At 35.3% G+C, this 25,222-nt stretch overlaps 1 protein-coding gene and 1 pseudogene across 4 annotated transcripts in view; one reads left to right on the plus strand and one right to left on the minus strand.

Annotated features, from left to right (window-relative positions):
• Nucleotides 1-25,222, plus strand: part of PCDH11X (protocadherin 11 X-linked) — a 777,685-nt gene that overhangs the window by 120,984 nt on the left and 631,479 nt on the right. The window lies entirely within an intron of this gene.
• Nucleotides 23,136-24,006, minus strand: LOC104652982 (KATNB1-like protein 1 pseudogene; annotated as a pseudogene).

The raw sequence follows: 25,222 nt of genomic DNA on the forward strand, positions 1-25,222 counted from the left end.
GAAAGTAAAGTTTATTTAATCACGTAACCTGCTATTCAGAAAATACGTTTTTCACATTGAGAGAAGTGTAGTTTGTGTAGCTAAAGCTATACAAGGTGGTTGAGTGTTGACAAAAAGAGATTGAGACAGGGAGAGGGTGCTAGTGCTAAAAAGATCAAAAGCCAATCAGGAAAAGAGAAAGAGGTGGTAGGATCCAAAAGATCAAAATTATAGATTCTCTCAGACATTTCCTCAGTTTCGTCAACCTGTATCTTTATTAGTTTGCCTCTCCCTGCAAATGCCTAGGATTGGTCGTTAAACAAGTTGTCATTTCCGAAGGTTTCACATAGTCATGCCCCCAAGTTATACCACCTTCTCTCATCTCTGACAGAAATATCAAATAGGCCTGGAGTGGTGGCTCATGCCTGTAATCCCAGCACTTTGGGAGGCTGAGGCAGGTGGATCATGAGGTCAAGAGATCGAAACCATCCTGGCCAACATGGTGAAACCCCGTCTCTATTAAAAAATACAAAAATTAGCTGGATGGGGTGGCATGTGCCTATAGTCTCAGATACTCAGGAGGCTGAGGCAGGAGAATTGCTTGAACCCGGGAGGCAGAGGTTGAAGTGAGCCGAGATCACACCATTGCACTCCAGCCAGGTGCCTGGTGACAGAGCAAGAATCTGTCCCCCCCCCCCCCAAAAAAAAAATCAAATAGTTATATATATTCTCCCTGAGGTTTCCCCTTGCCCAAAGAAACATAACAGTCCAGAAAGATCTTTATATAGGTTTGATTCTATACAGATGTATAAATACTGATAATACATCCTACATTATATATATGTATATATTTTGTGTGTATTATATATGTATTACATTATGTATTATGTATTTATTACATGTATAATATGTAATACACATAGCATTGCATACATTATACATATATACATAATACATATATAACATATATATGTATATAATACATATACATAGTATATATAAATATAAAACTAAAATAGAGTTACTAGAACTTAGGCCATAATTTTTTAAAAAACTAAGAAGATGAAGATTATATTTTTCTAATGGGAACAAATCTTTGTTTTCATCTTGGAAAAATATTTTACTTACTTAACTAATTACTACATTTTTTTTAAGACAAGGTCTCTCTCTGTCACCCAGGCTGGAGCACAGTGGTGCGATCTCTGCTCACTGAAGCCTAAACCTCCTGTGATCAGGTGATTCTCCCACTTCAGCCTCCCGAATAACTGTAACTACAGGCACCCACCACCACCTTTGGATTTTTTTTTTTTTTTTTTTTTGGTATTTTTGAGTAGAGATGTGATTTCACTGTGTTGGCCAGGCTGGTCTCAAACTCCTGGACTCAAGCAATCTACCCACCTCAGCCTCCCAAAGTGTTGGGAGTGAGCCACTGCACCTGGCCTTAATTTATATCAAGAATGCTCTCTAGTCTTCTGGTGGTTGCGTTATACTGCCTGACCTAAAGCTGGAGTCTGTAGTATCACTTACACTTTTTATGAGACTTACTGTTTTATCTATCTTCTGCTTCTCTTTTAGAGATGGAATGGATCCTTAAAGATCATGTAGTATCCTACTCTGCCTCTATTATTTGACAAATGATGGAACCAAGGCCCAGAGAAAGAACTGACCTTTAATGGGCAGCTATTTTATGTCAGGTAATGTGCTAGGTGCCATACATATGTTAGTTATTATCTCAGAGAGGTTACAACATTAGTAAGTGGCAGAGAGAAGATCTAACGTTAAGTTTGATTGACTCTTAAATTCTCCTTCCACTATACTACATCACAATTCTGGCAGATCTATGGCTCCCCAATCTCCTAATTTGAAGTCCATAGGCCCTTCACTTTTAGTGCTCCATGTGGCTCACACCTGTAACCCCAGCACTTTGAGGGGCTGAGGTGGGTGGATCACAAGGTCAGGAGATTGAGACCATCCCAGCCAATATGGTGAAACCCAGTCTCTACAAAAAAAATATAAAAATTAGCTGGGCGTGGTGGTACATGCCTGTAATCCCAGCTACTCAGAAGGCTGAGGCAGTAGAATCCCTTGAACTAGGCAGTCAGAGGTTGCAGTGAGCCGAGATCGTGCCACTTCACTCCAGCCTAGTGACAGAGCAAGACACTGTCTAAAGAAAAAAAAAAATTCTCCTCTGCTCTATAAATCAACACCAAGTTCAGTTATATTTTCCCAACACTCTTTGCACCTCCCTAGACTCATTCTCTTCTATTTAAGGTCAGGTAGATAATCTGGCATATGATTATTTTTATTAAATTTTCATAAAGTTGGCAAGCACTACATTCATTCTGGAAGCTACTATTATTAGCAGATATTTGCCATGGGGCATAATTTCCTATGAACAAATCAGTTGGGAAATGTAAATAGCATAGACAAGGAAGTTCCTCTTCTTTCATCTACTCTCATTTCTGATATATGAACCCAGGACAAATTCTGAAGGTAGCAGTTATTCAAAAACTTTTATTTGAACTTCCTGCAGATAGTGTGTTGCAAGCCCCAGCTCTGTTATCGATTCTGCCTTTGCCATCTTTAAAACATAATATGATTCTAATGTCCTGCAGTTTTGTAAGCCATAGGGTGAGTTCGATAGAGGAGGGAATATATACACATCACCAAATCTAAGTGTAAAGTAATTTTGACATCAATTTATAATGAAAAGGAACATTTTGATGCATTAAATATAGCTATGAATTCCTACTTAACCTGATTAGATATATTGATAATGACCAGAAATATATATCAAATATGGACCACCAGATATCTATGAAAGGTAAGGAAAATAATCAATTTAATTACAATATGAATTCCCAAATTAGTCAGAATGACTTTTGCATATATAATATAAATTGGAAATATATTTTGTTTCTAGATTGTGCTTCCTAATTTAACTGTTTAGTTCATATGTAACAATTGCAACATTAATTTTTAATATTGTCAAATATAAACCATGCCATAATATAAATACATTTTGTGCCAAAGAGGTAAAGTTCATCACTTATTTAGGAAGCTGCATTTACTCCTTACGTCCACTTAGGGACCATACATCAAATTCCTGTGCTACATTAAGTTCTGGAAATTAGAATTTGTAAAAAGGAGAAAAGGAGAGAAGGATTAATTAAGGAAAATTCTGTGAGTGCTTACTACGGCCCAGGCCTAGTGCTAGGTATACTGAGAAGCAAGGTGTGGTGGGACATCACTGGGCTTTAAAGGCAGATAGACCTTTTTTCCAAATCTGGATTTGCCCGTTTTAGCTCTGGTCTTGATCCTCTTTGAATCTCAGGATCTTCATCTTTCCAGTGATACCAAGATGTCTAATCAACAGGATCATGAGGAGTAAGTGAGATAATATGTAAAAATGTACATGTCACAGCATAAAGGGAACAGTAAGTATAAGTCCTTTTCTACATAGATGAACTCATCTAGTCTTCCTATAATGTTATGAGCTAGATATCATTGGTATCATAATCATTTTAAAGATTGAGCTCTCAGAGAGCTCAATAATTTGCCCCAGCCGAATTTAGTCAATTTATTTTTCATTGTCCTGTACCGAAGCTATCTCATATCAACAGTCTAGTTGATTCTACTTTATTAACTGCTTAATTAGAGCTCGCTTGCCTGGTAGGAATGTTGCTTCTTAAACCCTGCCATGTGGGTTCTTTATGGGAGCCTGAATAGAAATATTGAGTCTAGTTCTGGGCAGTAATGTAACTTTAAAGCCTTTTCAGTTGTAGATGAAGGTACTTTTCAATACAGCTAATGTGAAGTTTTGTCTTTTTTTTTTTTTTTTTTTTTAAACGGAGTTTTGCTCTCGTTACCCAGGCTGGAGTGCAATGGCGCAATCTCGGCTCACCGCAACCTCCGCCTCCTGGGTTCAAGCAATTCTCCTGCCTCCTGAGTAGCTGGGACTACTGGCGTGTGCCACCATGCCCAGCTAATTTTTGTATTTTTAGTAGAGACGGGGTTTCACCATGTTGACCAGGATGGTCTCGATCTCCTGACCTCGTGATCCACCCACCTCGGCCTCCCAAAGTGCTGGGATTACAGGCTTGAGCCACGGCGCCCGGCCTTGTCTTCTAGTGATAGTGAAAATTATTGACGATATTGACTAAGTGGTAGAATCATAAAATGTCAGATGAAGATAAGACTCAGAATGTGTGCATGACTTGCCCAAGTTTCTTCAGTTAGATTTTAATAGAAGTGGGTGATGAGTGTTAAGCTCCTGACTTCCGGTCCAGGATACTTACCATTGAATACACATTCTGTTTACTATGTGACAACACTGTAGCAACTGTATGAAATGGCATTGATGACTATTAAAATTAAGAAAAAGTGAAGTTAACCATAATAATACCATTTTAGGAGCCAGACCATTGTTGAAGTTTAGTTTCCTATCTAATGTATCTACTGTGACCTTGGAAAATCAGTCATCTCTCTCTGAGACTCAATTTCTTCGTGTGTCAAATGAAGATGATGGGTTGTTCAGAACTCCAAACAAGATGACTTTTCAAAAAGCATTTGAAAAATGAGAACGTTATATAAATGGTCATTGTTACCAATACCATGTTTATTAGGGTTCTCTAAAGGGACATAACTAATAGCATAGATGTATGTATGACAGGGAATTTATTAAGGAGTATTGACTCTCACAATCACAAGGTGAAGTCCCACAATAGGCTGTCTGCAAGCTTAGGAGCAAGGAAGCCAGATTGAGTCCCCAAATCTCAAAAGTAGGGAAGCCAACAGTGCAGCCTTCAGCCTGTGGTTGAAGGTCCAAGAGTCCAAAAGCTGAAGAACTTGAAGTCCGATGTTCGAGGGCAGGAAGCATCCAGCATGGGAGAGAGATGCAGGCTGAAGGACTCAGCCAGTGGTCTTTCCAGGTTCTTCTGCCTGCATTTATTCTAGCCGTGCTGGCAGCTGATTAGATTGTGCCCAGCTAGATTGAGGGTGGGTCTGCCTTTCCTGATCAACTGACTCAAATGTTAATCTCCTTTGCCAGCACCCTCACAGACACACCCAGGAACAATACTTTGCATACTTCAATCTAATCAAGCTGACACTCCATATTAACCATCATAAGTCCACCCCTTGTCAACTTGAACCTATATATGTCTCCTTAAATTATACACATATATGATCTTCAAACAATTACACCTAACATAATAGAGGTATCCTTTGTATAACCAGAAAGACACCAATCCCTAACCCAAATGTTATTTTCTAAAGTTGGCAACAGTTAGATGCTGAAATGAAATCAATAAATCTTATGTCACATGATAAAAAAGAATGGAAACACAATGAAGGTATTTTCTTAGTACAAGTGTATACAGGCACAAACATGTTATTAACAAGGAAGAAATACTCATGACAATTATAGTCCTTGTTTCTGCAACTAGCCACAAGGCCATAGCTGGTATTGATGACTACCTTCTTCTACTACCCACTCTGTATTCTCTTTCCCTTCAAGAAGCACCTCAAAAGATCGTGGTTTTTACCTGGTAGGGTGACCCAAACCTTTATTCCTACAGGGTCTGGACCATTTGTAGTCCTGCCAGGATTGGGGTGTTTTAGTTTTCCATTGACCTTAATCACAGTACAGGTCACTAAGAGTTGCCCTAAGGGGTCTCCTGTATTCCATGCATACTCTTCCTGACCTCCACTGTGGAGTAGTAGACTGATTTCATCTTGATAGTCCAGGTCAACCACCCCAGCCAACACTGTAACTCTCTTCTTAGCCTGTTGTCTTAGAGGTAGGAGGAGCCCAAAGTGGCCAGGTGGCAATCTTAACTTCCGTTTTAATGGAATTGTTGTATCTCCTGGTGGCAGCATTCCTCCCTCTGGAATTAAGACCATTAGACCAGCAGAATATGCTGTCCTGGAACAGGAAGCAAAACTTCTGCTAGTGGGTTATTAGGGGTGATGGTGAGTGATGCCACTTGTACTTTCGTCACTTGATTCCTGGACCCGTGAATCCTGTCTATGGTAGGAAGAAATACTATATATTGGATGCTGATTCAGAGCGTATGCCACCTTCTGGAGAACTTTGGCCCAGCCCTGCAAAGCCTTCACCACTCTATCAGTCCAGCTGCTTCAGGATGATGGGGAACACTATGTAATTAAACAAGACTTTCAACCTGCTCTACAATCAGGTTTCCTCCCTTACAAGACACTGAAAATGATGGGTCTTTGATTACAAATATCCTAAAATTTCATGCAAGTATCCAAAATATCAAACTTGGGATTATATGGGGGGTGACTGTAAGACTCCCATGTTTCTGAAATGCAACTTCTAATTCATAAACTAAATTTATGCCAAGTATTTCTTAGAATAGCGCATAAGGACAAGAAATCAAATTCCTTAAAACCGTGGGTTTGTATGGCACTTAATTAAGGAAACAGACAGTTTTTGGTGGCAAGTAAGGCCATTTTAGAAATGGTAACTATAGTGCTTCTCCTCAAAATTAGAAAGCGAAGGAGAAAATTGTTCTTGTGTGTCTACTCTGCGTCAGGCACACTGGGGTCACAGGAAGTGAATGAGCTTCAGAATCAGGGGACATGGGTTATAATACTGACTTTTTGGTCCTTAGCTGTTGGACCTTGCATAAAACTATTTAAGATTTTGAGCCTTGGGATCTTTAACTATAAAAATGGCAAAAGTAATGTCAAATTCCCAGGTTCGTTGTGAGAATTAAATTAGATAAACTATGAGATGTGACTGGGACATAACAGATACTTGATAAGCATTATGCCCCTTCTTCGCCAGTGATCTCAACTAACCTGCCAGACTACCTGGTAGGCAAGTAATGTTAGCATTATCCCCACATCACAAACTAAAATAGGAGACTGAGTTCCAGAGTCGCAGTGATTTGCTTAAGCTCAGGCAGTTGGTAAGTGGTCTGTCTAGAATTTTACCAAGATTGGCTAACTCTCAGTTCCCAGTTCTTTCCTGTCAGCATTTCTGCCTCTGGCATCAGACTTCAAATGCCACTGTTCAATAGTAGTTTATCAACTCATAAGATTTGAGTCACTAGTCACTATGCATGGCATTAAATATATAATTAATTATCTTTTTCACATTCTTTCTCCAAAGGCATAGGGAGATATTATGTAAGTATAACTCTATTTTCTGAATTACCTCTAAATTACTTTAAGGGGGAATTTCATAATAAAATCATAAGAATATGACTTAATATGTGATTTTAGTATTAGCCGTTTTACTCTATTATCACTCTATTATCTTTGAAATTATAAACACTTTATTTCTTGATTGCGGGTGGATGTCTTACAGAGATAACTCTAACTAAAATAGGCATCCCAAGATAAAACATAAAGACAAAATTTAATTCTTATTTGACTGGTTTCAGAATACATACTACTTAGGCTTACCAGGGATACATTCATGAAAATAAATACCTAAAATGCAAGATGGTATGAGAATAATTCCCATTTTTGAGTCTGAAGAGAGAAACTAGAAACTAGAAAGGGTTAGAGTAAATTGGGAAAGATTCATGGAAGAGATTGAACATGATTTGGTCCTTAATGCAGAATTTGAAAAAAATGGAGAGAAAGGAAAAGTCCCAGTTGGTAGGAATTAAATAAGCTAAAACATATGTCATATTTCTGGAGCAATGTTCTCAACTACTGTTGAGATAACATTTAGGGAGATGTTAGGGCCATATTATTGACAATTTTGTGGAGGCAATAAATAACCGATGAAAGAAATTTTTATATTTATTTTTGGAATACTGTTTCTCATGTGTCCTTCTCAAATGGGAATGTTACATCAACCATCTACACTTCCTTGATTCCCATTTGCTCTTCAAAATATCTTAATCTAGTATTTATCCTCATCCATTCACTCGCATGTCTCATGCAGTTAGCAGCGGCCTCCTATTTGCTAAACTCAATGGATATTTTTTATTTCCATCTTTCTGATCCATTTGACAGTTTTTTTTCTTTCATTCACTCCTTTTGAAGTTCGATTTTCTTGGCTTGCATGGTGATATTCCCTTCTGATTTTTTTTTTTTTTGGCCTTCTGATAATTCCATTTCTTTTTCTGTGTGGTAATTTCATATGTCCACTGCCTAAGTGTTAATTTTTATTAGAGTTATATCCTCAGCCTGTTCCCATCACTTTATAATCTGTTGTTTTATATATGACCTATATCCTGATGAGTTCTAATCTCTGTACATAGTCCTGGCTTCTCACAGGAGATTTTGACTGATATATCAAGCTCCCCTATGAACATCTCCCCTTCACTGGTCCATGGAAGCTCAAGCTCCATTTGCTCCAAATTGGATTGATTCCCTTCAACTTCCTTTTTCCAAATCTGTTTCTTACCTACATCAACTGATAGAGTCACCATTCATTCAAGTCACTCAAGTTAAAAATTTCAGTAACATCTTGTGCTTCCTTCTCTCCCCCTCCCCTTTATTCCAATTGTTCACAACTTTTTTTTCTGATTTTACATTTAAAATGTTTTTAAAATAATGAAAATGATAGAAGATAATATTTTGGAAAAGGTACTGCATGCAATTTTTGGTACCAAGAATCTAAAAAATATTAACTCGTTTAATTTTCATATTACAGGGACTATTTTTCCCATTTCACTTATGGGAACAATTGAGCTTAGGAAGGTTCATTGTCTTGCTATATGTCACACAGATAGTATTCACTAAAGCTGTTATTTAAATGCAAATGTTTACATTCCAAATTCTATATTCTTAAACATAACAGTAGCATTTATTGCTTCCTATCTCTACTCCTGTATCCTATTTTAAGTTCTTTTCATATTTTATGTGGACAATTGCAATAGCTGCTTAGCTGGCATTCATCATATCTCTAATCTTGTTTCCTTCAAATCAGCTATCAGACAGCCAATGAATATTCTATTTCACTTGCAAATCTCATCATCCCACTCCTCTGCTTAAAATCCTTCATTGCATCCTCGTAAGTTTCAGTATAAATGCCCTAGTTTTTAAGTATACCCAACACAACTCTCCATGGTGTAGTCTTCTGCTTACTTTTCAACTTGAGGTCTCATTCATCCCTGGGTCATAGTTTACACTTCAGAGATATCAAATTCCTTGAAGTTTTGTACTATACAGCATGCTGGTTTTAGTTTCTGCAAATTCATTCATATTTTTTATAGCAGAGACTTGCTCTTTGCTATTCTATTTACATAATATGATTAAATTCCACAGAATCGTCCTGACTCAGCTCAGGCTCCTCTCCATGTGTATGTGCATGTGTGTGTGTGTGTGTGTGTGTGTGTGTGTGTGTGTGTGTGTGTTGTGTGTATGAAATCTTTGAGTAGGAAAAAATATAACAAATATTTTGAGATGATTAATTAAAAATTATAATGAAAAATGGAATGCAAATTTGAAAGTAGGAAAACCAGCTAGGAGAACCAGAAGAACATTGCCTTAAGACCAAAATAAAGGACAAGGGCCAGGATGAGGGTAGTAGAGTTGGGAATTGAAAATAGGGGCTGATGAATGAGATGGTATGGGGATCAAATAGAGTATAATTTCTAGTGCAAACTCGAAAATTGAAGGCAGTTTACCAGAGATTAGCAATTGGAGTTTGAACTAAGGTAATCAGGAGTGTAAGTTCTGTAAAGAAGCAGGAGTTGAGGAGATGGAGAACAAATGTTAAGATGTTTTATGTGTAAAAATGGCAAAACTCTGATTCATTTTAACTATGGGACAAAAGGGTGAGAAGGTGGGTGTGGGGATTAAATACTTTGAAATGTAGGAAATAGTATATGATAAAGCTGTTATATTAGGTTGGTGCAAAAGTAATTATGTTTTTTGCCATTTACATAACATAAAAGTAATGGCAAAAACCACATTTACTTTTGCACCAACCTAATGTAATAAGTAAATGGATATTTAGCACAGTTGAACATATGCTGGGAATATAGTGTGAGGTTAAAGCAGCAGTACAATCACATATTTACATTTTGTCATTGTATAGTTTGGTGGAAGCATCCAACTATAATTAACTGATTAATAATAAGCAAAGAGTTTCTTCAGTTGGAATTCAATTTGGTTATTATGTTTCTCAAGAATGACTTAAATAACTTGTTATTTAATTGTTGGTAATTGATACCCATCTGACTATAAAATAGCATAAATTAATTGTAGAAAGCTTGAAAAATACAGATGAATAGAGATAAAATAGAAAAGAAACGGAAATTACCTACAATCCTACCAACTCAATGATAATAAATGTTAATTCAGTGCATATTTGCCTGGCCTCTTTCAATCTTTTTTCTATGTATGTGCCCATACTTTTTTATTTTATGAAATACTCTTCTCAAATTAGATGTCTGGTATCTATATAACATTGCATCATATAAATATTCTATAATACATTTAGAGATCCAATATTAATGAATGTTTTTTATTTTTATGCTATTATAAACAATACTATAATGAACCTTCTTGAACATAAATCTCTTTGTGCACGAATCCAACAGCTAACAGTATAATTCACAAAGAAACACTGGAGGCAATTCCATTCAAATCTATAATAATCTAAGATCACTACCTGTTTAAAATTGTGTTAGACATTCCATTTAAAACAATAGTACAGGGAAAAAGAATAAATATTAAAAAGAAAAATATAGTGCTATTAATATTTATTGTTTATAGTGATCTTCCACCAAGAAACTCCAAGAAAATCTTCTGGCAGTGTAAAGAGGAACAGCTTTTATTTTTTACTTTTTTGTTTATTATTTTATTATTATTACTTTGAGATGGAGTCTCACTCTGTCACCCAGGCAGGAGTACAGTAGTGTAATCTTGACTCACTGCAGCCTCAACCTCCCAGGCTCAAGCTATTTTACCGCTTTAGCCTCCCAAGTAGCTTGGACTACAGGTGTGCACAACCATGCCCAGCTAATTATTTTAGTTTTTGTTGGGACAAGTTCTCACTATATTCCCTAGGCTGGAAGAACAGCTTTTAGCAGTTAACTTTTGTGATGTGTAGTAAAGTCAGTAATTCTACTTCCAGAAATTTATTGTACAGATAAATAAGAAAAATATTTGAAAGCTACTAAGTTTTAAAAGATATTTTTATACCATCTCAACCATTATCAATGTTCTAACAGATAACATATCACTATTAAATACTTTTCTTTTTAATATAATAATTACTTTTTGTATAAAAGTAATTTTATAGAGAAATTCAGTTTACGAGTTTAGATTTATATTTTAACTATGTTTTATGTCTAATTGAAAAATAATGCATAATTAATAGTTTTCTTCAAGACACATGATATTTTCATTTTTCTTTCTTTCATTTTTTCCCTCTGTGTTAGCTCTACACATTTTTTTACTAAGGTATGAAATGACACATCAACTAACTTTCTCAAGATTTGAAACTTTTGTTTCTAAAAAATAAATTGTGCCTTTTTCTAAGTGTTTAACTGTACCAGGGTACCAGTCAGAAGAAAAGAAATCTGCCCAATTTATATTGATTTTTGCTGCATAATTTCTAAGTAAGTTAAACAGGTTTATAATTCATTTGTTCTTAGACTTCATATATATAATTAGTCATTTGTCATTTATATACTTCAAAATTACTGCTTCAGACAACTCACGTAGAAGTATCACAGACCAGACTTTATGGTTTTCTATGTACATATAAGATCTTTACATTTTGGGGTCATAGATAAAGACTAAACAATTTTAATGTAGTTGACCCATATATTCAAAATTGTCATAGAGAAGACATTTTTAGCTTACAATTTGCTGTAGAAGATGACGACAACTTACTTCAGATATGTATAAGTAACTTTTAACCTTATATTACTAAAATTCAACATCTTGAATATTGTTTCCTATGCTGCATATGGGCAGTCAACCTATCTAATAAGCAATTATGCACTGAAGATTCTTTAGCATTTTCCCATTATGTTTTCATTTAGAGTAATGAAGACTTCACCTTCTCCCACTATTAGAATAATGCAAACAAGCTGAATCATCAGTGGCAGAATATGTTAACCACTTTGATAAAAGTGACCTTTTATTTGATCAATGTCTAGACCAGAAATTCACAACACAGGCTGTACATTAAAATTACATTTGGAGGTCAGAATATATCTTAAGAAATTCTAATAGAGGTCTGAGTTAAAGCCTAGTTGTCTTTGTTTCTTTTTTTTTAATCAGCCTGACAAATAATTTATATTGAGCAAACAAGGATGATAATCACTGAACATAAACATACCTGCATTCATTAATTGACTGCTTATCCACATACTTGAAGTATTGCTCATTAAAAACCTTCTACTCACTAGACAGAGCATTTGAAAGGCAAACACAAAGCCTTTATTAGCTTTGTATCCCTAGTAACCAGCTTGGTTTTCAGCACATAGGCACTCAGAAAAATTAATTAATTAATTAATTATGGTCATATGAACTCATTAATGAAGAATCTTGGCATTTGTTCGATTCCTAGGTAGTGACAAGCAAAATATTTGTGAAATTTCTTTTTAAATATCAAACACAAAACCACTTTGGAACAAATTTTTATTATTCTTTTACTCTTTTTGTCCAAGAAGGATAAATCACTTGAGGAAAACCAAAAATAATTTTTTCTAGCAAGGTATTTTGGCTAATTAAGTGCTAATGAACACACTGTTTGTGACCAAGGAATAAATTTTAGGTACTTCTGCCAAATTAATGCCATACAGACAATATATAGTTTTTAATGCTATTTTTAAAAGAAAATGACATGACTAGTAAAAGTATAAAAATTATGTGTACTACCATACTATTTACACTATTATACTATTATAATTCTAAAACATAAGCTGTTATTACAATGATTTTAGTGTTTTTGTAAATAGTTGATCTTCAGATAGAGATAGGTGTATATGGTATTTATTTTTTATTTGCTATGTGGATTCTAAATTTCTGTTACTTCCCCAAAGAGCAACCATTGATACACTCATGCCTGTACGTGATATACACCACACCCTCAAGACACAAACATATATGCATACACACACACACACACACACAGAGAGAGAGAGAGAGAGAGAGACTGACATGAATTTATTTTAATAGACAAATATAGATATTCAAATTGCCATTGTCTTAAATAGTACCAATGGTTTTCAATTTATATTTTAAAAAATCAATTTTAATATATTGCCAATGTCAAGGACAACCATATGTATTTTAGTTATTTCTTTAACAGTTTTTCAAACAATCACAGTTATGTAATTCCTTTTTTTAACTTTAAGTTTAGGATACAAGTCCAAGTTTGTTACATAGGTAAACTTGTGTCATGGGGGATTGTTGTACAGATTATTTCATCATCCAGGTATTAAGTCTAGTAGCCATTAGTTGTTTTTGTCTGGTCCTCTCCCTCCTCCCACCCTCTGCCCTCTGAAAGGCCCCATTGTGTGTTGTTCACCTTTATGTATTCATGTGTTCTGATCATTTAGCTCCCTCTTATTAGTGAGAACATGTAGTATTTGGTCTTTTCATTCCTGTCTTAGTTTGCTAAGGATTATGATCCCCATTAATGTCCCTGCAAAGAACATGATCTTGTTCTTTTTTAGGACTGCATAGTGTTCCATGGTGTACATTTACCGCATTTTCTTTATCCGGTCTATCATTGATGGGCATTTATGTTAATTCCATGTTTTTGCTATTGGAAGATACCCTAGGCAATACCATTCAGGACATAGGCATGGGCAAACATGTCATGTTGAAAATCAGAAAAACAATTGCAATGAAAGCAAAAATTGACAAATGGGATCCAACTAAACTAATTGTTTAAACTAAATGTTTCTGCACAGCAAAACAATTGAGTAAACAGGTAACCTACAGAATGGAAGGAAATTTGGAAACGATGCATCCAATAAATATCTAATATCCATCCTCTATAAAGAACTATAAGCCCACTTTGGGAGGCCAAGGCAGGTGGATCACCTAAGGTCAGGAGTTCGAGACCAGCCTAGCCAACATAGTGAAACCCCACTCTTAAAAAAAAAAAAAAAAAAAAAAAAAAAAAAAAAGAACTATAAGCCTCTATAAGGAACTGATTTCCAAGAATAAAACAAACAACACTGTAAAAAAGTGGGCAAAGAATATGAATAGACACTTCTCAAAAGAAGACTTACATGTGGCCAAGAATCATTTGAAAAAAAAACTCAACATCACTGATCATTTAAAAAATGCAAATCAAAATCACAATGAGATACCAACTCACACCAGTCAGAATGGCTATTATTAAAAAGTCAAGGCCAGGAGTAGTGGCTTACACCTGTAATCCCAGCACTTTGGGAGTCTGAGGCAGGCTGATCAACTGAGGTCAGGAGTTTAAGACCAGACTGGCCAACATGGTGAAACCCCATCTATATTAAAAATACAGAAATTAGCTGGGCATGGTGGAGTGTGGCAGTAATCCCAAGTACCTATTAGTAAGTCATAAATAGTTTAAGAATATAGCATAAAACTGGAACATGTCATTCTTTCCTCAATAAAATATAATGTACACAAAATATGAAGCATTTACTTATTTGTAGGCAATGAGTTAGTTGACTTACTGTGAAAAGTGAGTTAATTTTAAAAGAAAAATTACTCAAAGCAATGATATATATTTAGTAATTTAATGCTAGAGAAATGAAATAGACATTTAAATAAGTTACTCTAGCAAACTCACATTTTTCTTAAGTAGTTTCAAAATTGAGATAAAATCTTTTTGGAATCTCCTGTCTCAATCCTTATTTCCACCCTCATATGACTGCAATTATGTTTCATAATATAAGAAATATCAATATACTTTTTTTCAAAATATCAAGGAGTATAAAAAACCTTACGTTCTCCTTTTGACAGATAAAAATAGAAAGGACTTCTTTATTTTAAAATATTTATAGAAAAAGAAAACATTATGACAACAAAAATAACTCCCCCCGCCTTTTTTTTTTTTTCTGAGATGAGTCTCACTGTGTTGCCCAGGTTGGAGTGCAGTGGCCTCATTGCAGCTCACTTCAACTTCCGCCTCCCAGGTTCAAGCAATTCCCCCTGCCTCAGCCTCCTGAGTAGCTGGGATTACAGGTGCCCACCATCATACCCGGCTAATTTTTGTATTTTTCAGTAGAGATGGGGTTTCACCATGTTAGCCAGACTGGTCTTGAACTCCTGACCCCAGGTGATCCACCTGCCTCGGCCCCCCAAAGTGCTAGGATTACAGGTATGAGCTACCACACCCGGTGAAACTTTCAAATGTATAATACAATTGCTGCTAGGATTAAGAAATGAGACAGATGTCTACACAATAATACTGCAGGACTTCCATACTCCACTGCCAGCACGAGACAGGCCATCAAGGCAGAAAGTCAAAAAAGAAGCAATGAACTTAAACTATAGAACAAATGGACTTAACAGATATTTGCAGAACATTACCCAACAACTGCAGACTATACTTTTTTTCTTTTCTTTAGCACATGGAATATCCTCCAAGTTGGACCGTGTGATAGGTCACAAAACAAGTCTTAATACATTTGAGAAAAACTTATATCAAGTATGCTCTCAGAACACAGTGGAATAAAACTGGAAATCTTCTCCTAAAGGAATCCTTAAAATTATACAAACACATGAAAACTAAATGATCTGCTCTTGAATTACATTTGAGTCAACAATAAAATAAAGATGGAAATTTAAGATTTGAGCTGAATAATGATGACACGATTTAACAAAACCTGTGATACAAAAAAAAGCAGCGCTCAGAGGAAAGTTCATAGTGTTAAATGCCTACATCAAAAAGTCTGAAAGAGCACAGGTAGACAATCTAAAGTTGCACCTCAAGGAACTAGAGAAACAAGAACAAAACAAAGCTCCCTAGCAACTGATATTACAGGTGCACACCATCAGACTAGGCTAATTTTTGTATTTTTAGTAGTGAGGGGGTTTCACCATGTCGGCCAGGCTGTTCTTGAACTCCTGACCTCAAGTAGTCTGGCTGCTCAGTCTCCCAAAGTGTGGGATTATGGGCATGGCCACCACACCCAGATTTTTTTATTTTTTTTTTTTATATGTCTTAGTTTTGTTTTCATATCAGGCTAATACTGGCCTCATAGAATGAATATGGAAGTATTCCCTTCTCTGTTTTTTGACATAGTTTGGGAAGGAATGCTATTAATTCTTCTTTAAATGTTTGGTAGAATTCAGCAGTGAAGCCATGGAGTCCTGGGCTTTTCTTTGCTCAGAGGCTTTCTGTTATGGCTTTAATTTCATTATCTGCTATTGATCTGTTCACTTTTTGGGTTTTTTCATGGTTCAATCTCAGTTGGTTGCATGTGTCTGGGAATTGATAGATTTCTTCTACATTTTCCAATTTATTGGCATATATATATTTGCTCATAGTAGCCAAATATGATCCTTTGAATTTCTGTGGTATCAGTTGCATCTCTCCCTTTTTGTCTCTGATTTTATTTATTTGGATCTTCTCACTTTTTTTTCTTATTTATTCTGCCTTTTGTTTATCTTTTTTAAAAACCAACTTTTCATTTCATTGATCTTTTGTATTGTTTTCTTCATTTCAATTTCATTTATCTCTGCTCCGATCTTTATTATTTACTATCTTCCACTAATGTTGGATTTGGTTTTCTCGTGATTTCCTGGTTATTTATTATGCATTGTTAGGTTATTTTGTTTTTCTTCTTTTTTGATATACTCAGTTATAGCTCTAAATTTCTCTGAGTACTGCTTTTGCTGTATCCCATAGATTTTGGTATGTTGTGTTTCCTTTATCATTTGTTTCAAGAAATCTTCCCATTTCTTTAATTTCTTCATTGACCCACTGGCTATTCAAAAACATATTGCTTAATTTCCATATATTTGTACAGTTTTCAAAATTACTCTTGTTATTGATTTTTTAGTTTATTCCATTGTAGTCAGAGAAGATGCTTGATATTATTTCAATTTTTAGACTGTTTTAAGACTTCTTTTGTGACCTAACATATGGTCCGTCCTTGAGAATAATCCATCTACTGAGGAAAAGAATGTGTATTCTGCAGCCTTTGGATGAAATGCTCTATAAATATTTATTAGATCTATTTGGTCTCTAGTACAGATTAAGTTTGCTGTTTCTTTGTTGATTTTCTGTCTGGGAGCCTATCCAATGCTTATACTGGATTGTTGCACTCTCCAGGTATTACTGTTTTTAAGTCTATGTCTCTCTTTAGCTCTCATAATATTTGCTTTATATATCTGGGTGTTGCAACATTGGGTGCATATATAATGACAATTGTTATGTCCTCTTGCTTTTTTGGACCCTATGTCATCATATAGTGTGACCTTCTTTGTCTCTTATAATTTATGACTGGAAATCTATTTTGTCTGATATAAGCATAGCTATTACTTCTCTTTTTTGTTTTCCATTGGTGTAGAATATCTTTTTTACATCACTTTATATTCAGTTTATGTATGTCTTTATAGGTGAAATTGTTTCTCGTAGGCAACAGATCATGGGGTCTTTTTTAAAAATCCATTCATCCACTCTATGTCTTTTGATTGGAGAATTTAGTCCATTTTCATTCAATGGTATTATTGATAGGTAAAGACTTACTCCTGCCATTTTGTTGTTAGTTATCTGGTTATTTTGTGGTCCTCTTTCTTTTCTGTCCTCCCGCCTTCTTTTCAGGGAAGATTTTCTCTGGTGGTATGATTTAATTGATAGCTTTTTATTTTTTATGTATCCATTGTATAATATGTTTTATGATTTGTCTCATCATTATAAAGAAACCTCTTGGTGAGCATATACATTCATCTCTTCAAATAGATTTTGTGTGTTGTATCACATTTTTGTTCTTTTTTGTACAAATACTAAAAATGGAAACATGTCCATATTGTACATCTGCAATTGTTATTCAGCATAGCATCTTTACCAAAAAAAAAATGACACAAAATTAAATAATGTAAAAATTAGTCAATGTACCTTATAGGTCTGAGACAAGGTTGAGGTACAAAAATTAAGAGTCATTCACTTTCAATATCATTCAAATGCCATGGTAGAGAAGCTTCCTATCTCACTGTGCTCCTGGCCTGCATATATTGAAGCAGACCTATAGAAAATTAATTATTTTTATTAATTCACTCAAAAAATAATTTTAATCTTCTCTGAGAAAATACTCATGTTTGACCTAACAAAATAGAGACTATAGATCAGTATTCCTTTTAATACAGTCATTACACATGGAGCAAAATATACCACCATACTGATGTGTAGCAAACACTAAAACACAGATGTACATAAAAGTAGAAAACCTTCTCTCAGAAATAATGACTTAGCTACAAAAATCAAATCCCTCTGTGTCATGGTCCATGAACATGAAAATTCAATATCTTAAAGATGAACTGAGGGCATCAACAATTTGAATAAATGCAAACAATTTGCACCATAAGAGTACAGAATCAAAAGCAAAATGGATCAAACTCAAGCTCTACTGATTAAAAATCACAGGTTCATTCTTCTTTTAATTTTGATCATCATTATAACATTATAATCATTAGAAACGAAATTACAGGGGAGGAATAGGACTTAAAAGAAAAATATCATATATAAGCAAATAATCAGATAATAAGTTTATTAGCCCTATCTCTAAAATATATCCATAAATTGGAAGGAGCATTACCAACCAGGTAAAAACAAGCCAACTCAGAAATTGGATTAAGGAGAGACTAGTCAAATCTACTCTCTGTTACTTACTTCAGTAATTTTTTTCAAGACACTAACATGCCTCTTCAATTGATATCACTTAATTCATCCTTATTTTTCTATAGATAATGCCAGTAAGCACACATAAAATGTACACACACACACACACACACACACACACACACACACACACACACGATAACAAAGAATCTGGTATTTGGGCACATCCTGAATATTTACTTAGAATTTTCTATTTTGTTTTTTAGCTGCAGGATCCTAATATAGCTTTGTTAGTCAGGGTTCTCCAAAGGGGCAGAACAAATAGAATATATGTATATATAAAAAAGAATTTATTAGGGAGAATTGGCTCACATGCTTACAAGGTGAAGTCTCACGATAGGCCATCTGCAAACTGGAGAAGAGAGAAGCCAGTAGTAACACAGTCTGGAATTCACCTCCAAACCAGGGAAGCCAGCAGGGAAGCTTTTATGCCCTAGAGCCACTGGTAAGCTGCTGCTGCAAGTCTCAGAGCCCAAAGGCCAAAGAACCTGTAGTCTGATGTCCAAGGGTAGGAGGAACAGAAGCAAGCATCCAGCACAGGAAGAAGAAAGGTAGAAGACTCATCAAGCAAGTTTATCCTTCTTCTGCCTTCTTTCTTCTAGCCATGCTGGCAGCTAATTGAATGGTGCCTACCCACATTGAGGGTAGCTCCTCCTCTCCCAGTCCACTGACTTAAATGTCAGTCTCCTCTGGAAACACCCTTATAGACACAACCAAAAACAACGCTTTACCAACCATGTAGGTGTCCCTCCATTCAATCAAGTTGACACCTAATTTTACTGCCTGACAAGTTGTTGAGAACAAACACTTTGTAACTCTAGCAAATGACAGGTTCCCCAGTCACATAAGCAGTTTCTCTCTTCCTGAATAGGATTTCAGAAACTCCGTTAATTTGACGTGATGTATTTTTAAAGCTCATTTAGGTCTATACAAAGATAGTTGATTTTATATTTATTTCTGAAATTTGCAAACACCTAGGAACTTTTGCATGTTCAATGTCCAATAATGAAACTAGCTAAGTCAGAATAATTAAGCTTATCTCTAGAGGTTGTTTTTACATAATTAATTGAATGTATATGAAGTAAAGTTGTTATGAGCACCCAAAGACTCTGGACCTATTAATATGGGAGGTCCCATTAGTTTATTACTTCCATGCCTAAAAGGAAAGTTGTATCAATTAATTAAGATATAGGTTTGCATAACAATCATTTCCACATTAGTACATTTGATAATTCAGTCATTCAGGTATTATTTCCCTGCCAGTTGTTATGGATATTTGGCTATTTAAAATATTAATTATCTTTGCTTTGTGGGATTCATAGACAGTTGCCAATAGAAGAACATAATGCTTGTGTGCCATTTGGAATGTGATTATTGAAGAGAGACACATCATTTTCTATTTGTGGACCTCCCTGGGTCTCAGTTTCTTTATCTAAAAAAAAAAAAAATGAATGTTGTATTAGTTTTGGAAGTTGTGTAATAAATTACCACTAACTTAGAAGCATAAAACCACTCATTTGTTATATCGCAGTTCTGTAGATCAGAAGTCCAGGTAGGCTTGGCTGGGTTCATTATTTAGGGTTTCACAGGCTAAACTCAATATATTGGCCATGCTGGCTCTTATCTGGAGTCTATAGAGAATACGCTTCCAATTTCATTCAGGTTATAGGTAAAATGTAATTCTGAGGTCCTCATTTTCTTTTTATTTTCTTTCTCTCTCTTGTTTCCTTTCTTTCTTTTTCTTTCTCTTTCTTTCTCTCTTTCTTTCTCTCTTTCTCTCCTTTCTTCCTTCCTTCTTTCTTTCTTTTTGATGGAATCTTGGCTCTTGCCCAGGCTGGAGTGTAGAATTGTGATCTCAGCTCACCGCAACCTCCACCTCCAGGGCTCAAGTGATCCTCCTCCCTCAGCCTGCCAAGTAACTGGGATTACAAACTGGTGCCACAGCCTGGCTAATTTTTGTATTTTTAGTAGAGATGGGGTTTCACCATGTTGGCCAGGCTAGTCTTGAACTCCTGACCTCAAGTGATCCACATACTTCAGCTTCCCAAAGTGCTGGGATTACCAGCATGAGCCGTCACACCCAACCAAGGTCCCAGTTTTCTTACTGGTCATCAGCAAGAGGCCATTCTCTTAATTTCTAGAGACCACTTTATGTCCTTGATTCATGAATCTGCCACCCCATCTCAACAATGGAGAAACCTTCTGCATGAATTGTTCTCATACTTCCAGTCTCTCTGACATCCTATCCTCTACCAGCTAGAATAGAAATACTGTTTTTAAAGGGCTCATGTAAATAGGGTAGGCCTACCCAGAAGATTTTCTTTTTGATGAATGTGAAGTCGACTGGTAAGGGACTTAATTTCATGTGCAAAATTCCTTTTGCCACTCAGTGTAACACAATCACAGGCATTTCATCATCATCATAATCCCAGAGACTAGAATGGGTGTGTTAGGGGTTTTGAGGAGCATTTTAGACTTCTATCACAAAAGGGATTGGATAAAAATGATCTACTTAGTTCTCAATATTCTCATTTTAATCAATCTTGTCTCTGGAAGTAAATTGGACTCTGGGTAATCCGTTACATGTACCAATATTTTGAGGGGTCTTGTCTTTTATTTCTGTCTCAAGTGACGAAACAAAAAAATAAAATATACCATTCTATGTTCTCTGTGTTAAGGAGAGATTTAGTTCTTCAGATAACTCTGCAAGAGGTCAGAGGAGTACACTACTAATGAACAGAAATTTCAGCCTTACCCAAAAGATAAGGCTGCCGTTTCACAAATAAACTAAGTCTGTGAAATAATTATTCACAAAAAGAGAAACAGGAAAGGAGAAGCATTCCATTTGCATTAAGCATGATATTAGTCACATTCGTCTGTGGTCCCATGATTTTGTCTAAATCTGTAGATGTTTAGACAAAATATATCTTCAGTTATATGCTGTAGATGTTTCCATATCTACAGCACATATCGCATAATAGGTTGGATAATTAATGTTTTGTGAGTGGGATGCTAAACGTCGTGATATCTGTGAACATGTAGTTTTTATTAGAAAAACATGAGTATAATTGGTATAGAATCATGTGTTTTGCAATATGGTTTGGGATACTTAATTACCTGTAAAATACGAGTTTCCCTGGTAACACTCCTTAATCAAAATTGATAAAATTGTATTAAATCAACAGATTTGTCATGGATTTTTAAACGTATTTTGATTTTTGGAATTCTATTACTATACAACATTTCTGTTTAAAACATACGCTATTACTGTCATTTTTCCCATTGATATATTTATTTTCAGTATTTTTTCTGTTTTCCTGTCATTTTCATTTAGTGTCCTATATTTAATTATGATAGATAACAAGTTAAAAGAAATTATTGCTATTATTATTATTTAATTTTAACATGGAACTGGGGGTCATTATTCTAAATAAAGTTAAATTATTATCAGTATTATTATCAGAAAGAACTTTTACATAATTTTATGAATTTAACCACTGTACTTATAATACTTTTTTCAGTGTGAACAAAAAACATTAATATTGATTTTTCCATGTTTTAAACTTTCAGTCTTTTCAGCATAAGAAAACAGCTGTACACATTTAAGTGGTTTTTTTCTTAAAATATAATCTTAACAAAGTTAATGATGATTGGTCTTGGTGGTTCCTACTAATAAATCCTGTCTTATTTTTTCACATAGTATAAATTACATTCTTATGCAGGATTGCATTAAAATCCAATAGCTCTTAATGTTACTAAACCACATAACTCCCAAACGCAGCAAAGGTGAACAATTTTCATAGTGCGTTTTCACCTCCATGAAGTTGAAGCTGCTCCTTTTGGATATTTTTCCACTTCAATGTGAAGTAGATTGTTGCAGTTTTATTAGTGGTTTCATTATGTGGCTTTTTTTTTTTTTTTTTTTTTTTTTTTTTTTTTTTTGAGACGGAGTTTCGCTCTTGTTACCCAGCCTGGAGTGCAATGGCACGATCTCGGCTCACCGCAACCTCCGCCTCCTGGGTTCAGGCAATTCTCCTGTCTCAGCCTCCTGAGTAGCTGGGATTACAGGCATGCACCACCATGCCCAGCTAATTTTTTGTATTTTTAGTAGAGACGGGGTTTCACCTTGTTGACCAAGGTTGGTCTCGATCTCTTGACCTTGTGATCCACCCGCCTCGGCCTCCCAAAGTGCTGGGATTACAGGGTTGAGCCACCGCGCCCGGCCCTATGTGGCTTTTTAAAAGAAAAAATAGTTTTGATTTCTTCCACAGTTCACAGTTCTCAGACCAGACTTTTTTAATTTTTGTAAATTATGTAGTTCAGGAATGTTTTGAAAAACCAAATGCTCATTAGTAGATGAAAACTCTCAATGTAACTGGAACAAATAAGCATCTATATCCTTAGCTATGTTACCAGTGTATCCTGGAACCATAGTAAGATGGTTTTCCTGTTCCCATAATCCATTGAATTGTTGTTTTAAAAGCTGAGTATTTCCATCATTTATAATTTCTGTTTTGGATGATAGTTCTGACCACCACCTTTGAGTGACTGCTTGAAGCCAGTTTAAACCAACTATGACATATTCTTCAAATGTGCTTTTAAGTAGTGACTTTACTAGAGCCAACAAGTCTACACAGTAGCAAAGTGAGATATACTGTTTTTCTTCCTGTAAACTATTGATGAGCACAGGAAGGCACTCTACTACAATGCCAAGATCTTCTATCCTCAACAAATAATCTGCAAGTTCACTTATACTTCTCTTTTTCCAGAAAGTTAAAGCTACATTCAATCTCAAATTTCTGCTGAACAAAACTTGGGCCATTGTTTCATGGTCCTGAGAAACGTCAGGAAAAAACCTACTGTGTTTCAATGATAGGTTTTCTGTCTGCGAAGAACCGGAATCACTGGAGTTAACTAAGTATGTTCGACTATCATGATATAAATTTTCAGGCAGGTGGCCTGCACAAGCCAGTTCATTCTCTTTATTTGCCATGTCACAGCCCCCACTTCCAGGGAGCTTTCTGCGATAGATCACTTTACATAGTTTATCTGGTCTTTTCACAGTTTGTCCAACCGTTCTATTTACGTAAGCAGCCAACTGTTTTGGAGATTTCTTAATCTCCTTCGTGTTCTTATTAGTGAAATTACAGATCTTTTTTCTAGGAAGATCAATGAAATGATCCTCAATCTTATTAAGAAAATTCCGTTTTTTAACATTTGTGGGTTTCCGATGCCATCTCTTAAGCACCCGCACCTCATGGTACCGCAGCGCCTTAGCCCAGCCCTGTCGCCGACGATCCCCCTACAGCCCAGAGTGTCCCTCCGCTTGGGCCGAGTCCCACTCAGGGCCATTCAAACGCAGCCGCGTGAGGGGCCCTCAGGGATATCTGTATCATACTTTTTAACTGACCAAGAAAATAGAAACAGAAAGCACTATTAAAATAATGAAATTAGATTTTATGAAGCAGTAGTTTTAAGGAAGTGGCTATACTTATCACGGAGTGATTCATGAACAGTGAATTTTTAGGTAGCAATATCTGTTCCATTTCTGTGAACAATCTAAAACCATAAGTAATTATTATACAAAATGATTTGGAAAGTGCAAGAGGTTTTTGAAATGGTTTCACTTAGCAATGTAACTGGACTTTTAAACCTTCCAATCAAATTATTTAGAAATTGTCAATGATTCAAGTCAATCTTCTCAAAATATCCTAAAGATAATTGTCATACTTTATAGATTTCCTATCTTCATTGGTTGTTGGTAACTTTCTAGAGATAAAGCTAACCCACAGAAAGAATAGTGGAATTTTTTTGGCTGATCATGTATATTGATTTTGGATTAAAAATTACTTGAATTATGGGTCATTCAAAAAGAACTAAGGTATGTATTGAGGATACCAGGCACTGTACTGGGTGCTTGGAATACAAAAAAGTGTAAATTATTTTCCCCCTGGATAAGTTGTCAGCTCAGTAAGCAATTTTAAGTCGTAAGATTTCATTAGTTTAGTGGAATTTTTTCTCTTATGCACAGCAACTTTTAAAATGTTTTTGTAGCTTTTAACATCCAGTTAATGAAGCTAATTATTTAAAAAACGTATCTAGCTAATTTTGGTAACAAAGGAGAGGGCAAGGATATTCAGAGATCACAATTGTTATGAATAAAGCACTAAGGCTATGCCATATGTTAGAATTTTATAAAATAAAGCTAAAAGGCGTTGATACAACACATTTGTAAAAACTGCAAATTGAATTGAAATATGGAAAAATTAAGATCAAATAAATTATCATTTTAATTAAATAGTAAAAATAAACATACTTAAAGAGAAATAATTCAAATTTATGTATCTCAGTGTGTATCCAGGTATTAACAAATTTGGGTTTAACTGGTGAAGTATTAAACATATTCAAATATTCCTTCTGTCTAATCATAATGTAAGCAAGTTATATTATGTA

Source organism: Saimiri boliviensis, chromosome X (genome assembly GCF_048565385.1).
Source record: "Saimiri boliviensis isolate mSaiBol1 chromosome X, mSaiBol1.pri, whole genome shotgun sequence".
In the NCBI taxonomy this organism is placed as follows: domain Eukaryota; kingdom Metazoa; phylum Chordata; class Mammalia; order Primates; family Cebidae; genus Saimiri; species Saimiri boliviensis.